This window comes from Sapajus apella, unplaced genomic scaffold (genome assembly GCF_009761245.1).
Source record: "Sapajus apella isolate SASKATOON/1434 unplaced genomic scaffold, GSC_monkey_1.0 scaffold24, whole genome shotgun sequence".
Lineage (NCBI taxonomy): Eukaryota > Metazoa > Chordata > Mammalia > Primates > Cebidae > Sapajus > Sapajus apella.
The window spans coordinates 12,817,261-12,823,260 of record NW_022436964.1 but is presented as its reverse complement, the minus strand read 5'-3'; the positions used below and the strand labels follow the sequence as shown (position 1 = coordinate 12,823,260).

At 36.0% G+C, this 6,000-nt stretch overlaps 1 protein-coding gene across 1 annotated transcript in view; it reads left to right on the top strand.

The window, feature by feature from the left end:
- The first annotated feature begins 57 nt into the window (after positions 1-57).
- The window catches only part of GDA (guanine deaminase), a 158,835-nt gene continuing 152,892 nt past the window's right edge, over positions 58-6,000 (top strand). Inside the window, exon 1 of the mRNA XM_032290684.1 lies at positions 58-197. The gene's annotated coding sequence lies outside the window, so the exon portion shown is untranslated. The remainder of the gene's footprint in view (positions 198-6,000) is intronic.

Sequence of the window (6,000 nt, the reverse complement as noted above, 5' to 3'; positions counted from 1 at the left end):
CACACACACACACACACACACACACACACACACACACACACACACACCTACCTCTTGTTTTCATAGATTCTCAGCTAGAATGCTCAGTAAGAAATCATCTGGTCTACCATGTGAGCTTTTAGGTTTTTTGAATGAATAAAATATCCTGAAACTGTGATAATCTCCATGGAGGAAGATGTCTCAATAATCCTTGCAAGGTAAGAGAAACTCAAGAAAAAAGAAAACAAAGTTCTTTATACAGAGATTCTTGGTACTGTCCATACTCAGCTGTGTTTCTAAACTATATAATAGACTCAGTAATGAGAGTCTAACCTGAATCCCCAAACAAAGTCGTCTAGCTTCCGTCTTAAATCAGTTTGGGTTAGCTTTGGCTATGAATGACATAAACCCCCCTCATACTAATGATTTAAACATAGAGATTTATTTCTCTCCCACAAAAACAAACTCCAGCAGCCAGTATTCCAAGGCTGGCATGATGAGGCCACCCAACATTGTTAGGAACTCTTTAATTCTTTCTATCCTGTTTCTTTGCCATTATCAAAATGCGGTTTTTCTCTCATGCTCCAAATAGACTGCTTGAGTTCCAGGAATCAGGTCTGCAATCTGGCCAGCAGGTGGAACGAGAAGAAAAGAACACAACTTCTCTTTTAAAGACATATCATCAGCTGGAACTGAGCCACACTTCATTGCCAAGAAAGCTGGGAAATGGACTGTTTATTCCAGTTGGTCATGGGGTTAGCTCGTATCTGGGGTTCCATTGCTAAGAAATAACTTGTGATTAGATAATAGAGGACAGGGCCAGGTGTGGTGGCCTATGCCTATAATCCCAGAACTTAGGGAGGCTGAGGCAGGCAGATCACTTGAGGTCAGGAGTTTGAGACCAGTGTGGCCAACATGGTGAAACCCTTTCTCTACTAAAAACACAAAAATTAGCCGGTGTGGTGGCGGGTGCCTATAGTGCCAGCTATTCAGGAGGCTGAGGCAGGAGAATCACTTGAACTCAGGAGGTGGAGATTGCAGTGAGCCAAGATCATACCACTGCACTCTAGCCTGGGCAACAAGAGGAAAACTTTGTCTCAAAATAATAATAATAATAAGCCAGGTGCAGTGGCTCACACTTGTAATCCCAGCACTTTGGGAGGCCGAAGCAGGCAGATCACCTGAGGCCAGGAGTTCGAGACCAACCTGGCCAACATGGTGAAACCCCATCTCTACTAGAAATATAAAAATTAGCCAGGTGTGGTGGCATGTGCCTGTAATTCCAGCTACTCGTAAGGCTGAGGCAGAATAATCATTTGAACCTGGGGGGCAGAGGTTGCAGTGGGCTTAGATCGCGCCACTGCACCCCAGCCTGGGTGACTGCGAGACCGTCTCCAAAAAAAAGAAAGAAAAAGATAATAGAGGACAGGTCACTGTTTTGAGCCCCCCTCCTTCTAAATAGCTATTAAATGCCAGTTTTCTGCGTAGCTTTCAAGAGATAGTCTACATAATTATACAAGTACACATTGAGCTACCCTAATCTAAAAATCCAAAACCTGAAATGCTCCAAAACTTGAGCACCAACGTGACACCACAGGTGGAAAATTCTACACGTGACACCTTTGCTTTCTGATGATTCAATATACACAAACTTTGTTTCATGCACAAAATTATTAAAAATATTGCATAAAATTACCTTCAGGCTATGTGCATAAGGTTTATATGAAACAAATGAATTTTATATTTAGACTTAGGTCTCTTCTCCCAAATATCTCATTATGTATATGCAAATATTTTAAAATTTGAAAAAACACAAAATTCAAACACTTCTGGTACCCAGCATTTTGGCTAAGGAATGCTCAACCTGTACTGTATATATGCATGCATATACACACCCCCCCTCATTTTTTTTTAAATAACTAGAAGCCTACAAATTATACTTCACTGTTTGTTGCTTTTTTCTTGCATAGAATATAGTTAGTATATTACTCCATAACTGTTAATATAGATTTATTCTTTTTAAATGAATGCAGGGTTCCTCATTATAGTGATATACTATAATTGAAGTTCTATTAATGGCATATAACTGTCTTTTTGGTCTTATAAATATGCTATCATGGCTATAATTCTAAGTTTGTTCACATGTATAAACAAATCTGTAGAATATATATATATATATATATATACATCTAGGAATATATATATATATAGTCCTAGAAGGGATTTCTGTGTCTAAATTTTGATAGCTGTTATCACATTGCCTCCAAAGTGTTTGTTCCACATTACACATCCTCCAAAAAGGTATGATAGATACCTATTTTTTTTTTAACATTGTAGACTTAGAGTGTGCTATAAATATTTTATTTTTTATTTCTCTGGTAGATGAAAGATGCTATCTTTTTTTTTCTTTTTTTTGAATGATGCTATCTTTATGTCACCTTACATGTAATTATCATCTCATTTGTTTTAAAAGCCATTTATATTTTTTGTTCTATGAACCCTGTTCATGTTATTTAATCATTTTTCACTGGAATGTAAATTTTTCTCTTATTGATTTGATGTCTCTATATATTAAAAAAAAGTGATGTCCTCTTTTGTCACATATGCTGCAAGTATTTTCCCCTGGTTTGTCCCTTGAACTTTATTTTTATTTTTAAAAATTCTATTCTGTAAAATAAAAAACGAGCCTCTTAAATTTTAATTTATAGTATTTTTTCATGCTGAAATGTATAATTTGTATGTTTCAATATGTTTATTATAATTTGTATACTTTAAATATGCTTAACCTTTCCTAGGTTTTTTTGTTTGTTTTATTCTTTTGTTCCTTGATTAGAAAGTTCTTGCCTACTCCACTATTATAAAAGCATTCTCTCACATTTTCTTCTAGTACATTTATAGTTTTCTTTTTTTGGTTTAGTTCTTTTATTTGTCTGAAATTTATTTTCTTATAAAAAATGAGAAACAGATACAATTTTACTTTCTGCTGGATGGTTAACCACTTGTACCATCATTATTTATTAAATAACCTATCTTTTCTACCCTGAATTAAAATGTTCTCTTTATCATATTCTAAATTCTCACATGTATCTCAGTCTACTTCTGGACTCTTTATTCTGTTCCATTGATCTGTCTATTCAGGCATCATTAACAAACATTTTAATTACTTATAGATTTATAATATATTTTCATGGACAATATAAGGGTTGTTATTTCCATTTAATTTATACGAGTTACTTATTTAAAATATTTTAGGGTTTTTCTAGCTATTCTGGCTTGCTTATTTTTCCAGTATAATTTAGGATCTACTTGTTTACTGTGAAAAAAAGCCCTTTTGAAATTTATGGATAATTTAATACAAAAGAGTACCTTTAAGATGTTAAATCTTTGACTTAATTTGTATTTAAAAGTATTCTTTACATGGATAATGCATTTTTATTGTTTATCTCTGGGTTTGTACTTTTTATTATTGTAATTGGTTGTTTCCAAATGTAGAAAAATAGTTTCAACCATTTTACTGATTTTTCTTATTGTTGGTAATAGTTTTTCAGCACATTTTCCTGAGTTTCCCAGATATACAATCATATCTGCTGCAAATAAGAACTTAGACCAGACTTGTCTAACTTTTGACCCTTAGGCCACGTGTGGCTCAGGATGACTTTGAATGCAGCCCAGTACAAAGTTCCATAAACTCTCCTAAAACATGATGAGGTATTTTGGATTTTTTTTCTTTTTTTCATCAGCTATCGTTAGTGCTAGTGTATTTTATATATGGCCCAAGCTGATTCTTCTTCCAGTGTGGCTCAGGGAAGCCAAAATATTGGGCACCACTGACTTAGACTCTCTCATTTCTGATTTTTATTCCCCTCTTTTATTCTTTTGTTTAATTACTTTAATTATACTGGTAGTAGTAATTTAAAAAGCAAAATAAAATAATTTTAAAAACCCTCTTCCTTCAAATAAATATATATTTTTGAAGCTAAATATGCAAGAGGTAATAGTGATGCTATTCTAGCTGATATAAGGGGTGCCTGACACCCACCAACTCTGCCTCTTCTCTCTTATTGTTCACACTAGATTCTATGTGAGGACCCCTAGGGTTAATGAAACATAGTTTGAAAGACACTCACTGATCCTGTCTTATACTTTATTTTGCCAATGAAGAATTAGACCTACAGAGATTAAAGACCTGACCAAATTAAAAATAATAATAAGTAAAGGCATTCTTTTTAAGGTAAAAAGACTACATTACGTGAAATAAATAAAGTCTATTGTTAGATTCACTTATTTACTAATTCAGTTATTTAACAAATAAATATTAAGACTATAACACTACAAGTTAATAGTCCAGGGGAAGGGTCAGCAAACTGTAGCCCACAGTCCCACATTTATCTACCCCCTGTATTTATATAGCCCATGAACTAAGAATAAATTTTTTTAAGTCTTAGTTGCTTCAAAAAACATTGAAAGAAAAATAATATTTCATGACACAAGAAAATTATATGAAATTCAAATTTCAGTATCCATGAAGTTTCTTTGGACCACAGCTGTGCCCACTCATTTACGTGTTAGTTATGGCTGATTTCTTGCTATGAAGGCAAAGTTGAGTAGTTGTGACAGAAACCATACAGCTCACAGAGCCTAAATCATTTACTATTTGGCCCTGAAAAGTTTGCCAATTCTGGTCTAGGGCATTGATTCTCAAAGTGTCAGATCCTTCAGGTTAACCTAGGAATCTTCATTTTGAATAGGCTCCTCCCCTCCATTCTTATGCCCATTGAGTGGGACAATCATGAAAATAAATAGAAGCAATATGAGATGATAATTACTTTAATGGCTGTGAGTGGGCAGTGGAAATAGATTAGATAGTACCTGGATCCACCTGGGGGGAGCCAGAATTTCTTCACCTCACATTGACACTGAAGAAGGAAAGGAAGGTATTTTCCTGCCAGAAGAGCAGAAAATGAGAATTTCAGAGGAAGGCCAGAGATAGTCCAGGATGTTCACAGAACTGAATATTGCTTCCAAGAGACCATATAAAATAGTGTTGAGGATTGTCAATTCTGAAGCCCCTCTGTTATTTATTATCAGAGGGACTTGGGCTAAGTCACTGAACTCTTGGTGGCTCAGTCTCTTCACTGCAATTGGATCTGATAACTATGCTTCAGTTTATTCATCCGCAAGAGGAATTGCTGTGGTAGTCATTAAGACTGGTTAGAACAATGCCTGGCCCATACTGAAATGTAAGAGTTAGTTATTATTATAGTGGATAGAGAGTAAAGTTAGAGGGTGGAGTGGGGAGAGGTACAGTTAGAGAAGTAAGGGGTAAATCTTGAAAGGCTTGTGAGTTTAGACAGTATTTCATTAAGTGATGGGGCCAGGCACAGTGGTTCATGCCTGTAATCCTAACACTTTGGGAGGCCAAGGCAGGCAGATCACATGAGCTCAGGAGTTAGAGACCAGCTTGGACAACATGGTGGAACTGTCTCTACTAAAAATACAAAAAATTAGCTGGGCGGGGTGGGACATGCCTGTAATCCCAGCTGCTCAGGAGGCTGAGACACAAGAATCGCTTGAGTCCAGGAGGTGGAGGTTGCAGTGAGCCAAGATTGTGCCACTGCATTCCAGCGTGGGCAACAGAGCAAGAATCTGTATAAAAAAAAAAAAAAAAAGTTTAGTAAGTGATGAGCATCTGCAGCAGACTGTTATGTCGGTAGCTTCCAGTGAACCACAGCTCATAGTATTCATATCTACTGGAAGACCAGCTCCCAATATATTAACATGGATTCAAGATCTCTCAAAGTGACCGAGTAGTCAATGAAAAAGAAAAAAAAGACAAACAGTTTTCTTCAAAGCTGGGCCCAAGGGAGACACCACATAAAGGTGCTCTGTGGATGTCTAAAATTCCCCCCAAAACCTCAGTTTTTTATTAGACTCTTTCAATAGGGGAGAGGGAGTGAGGCCACACAACATTGTCGTGATGATCATAAAAATAGAATACATTTGCAAAACTGGTGCACAAAA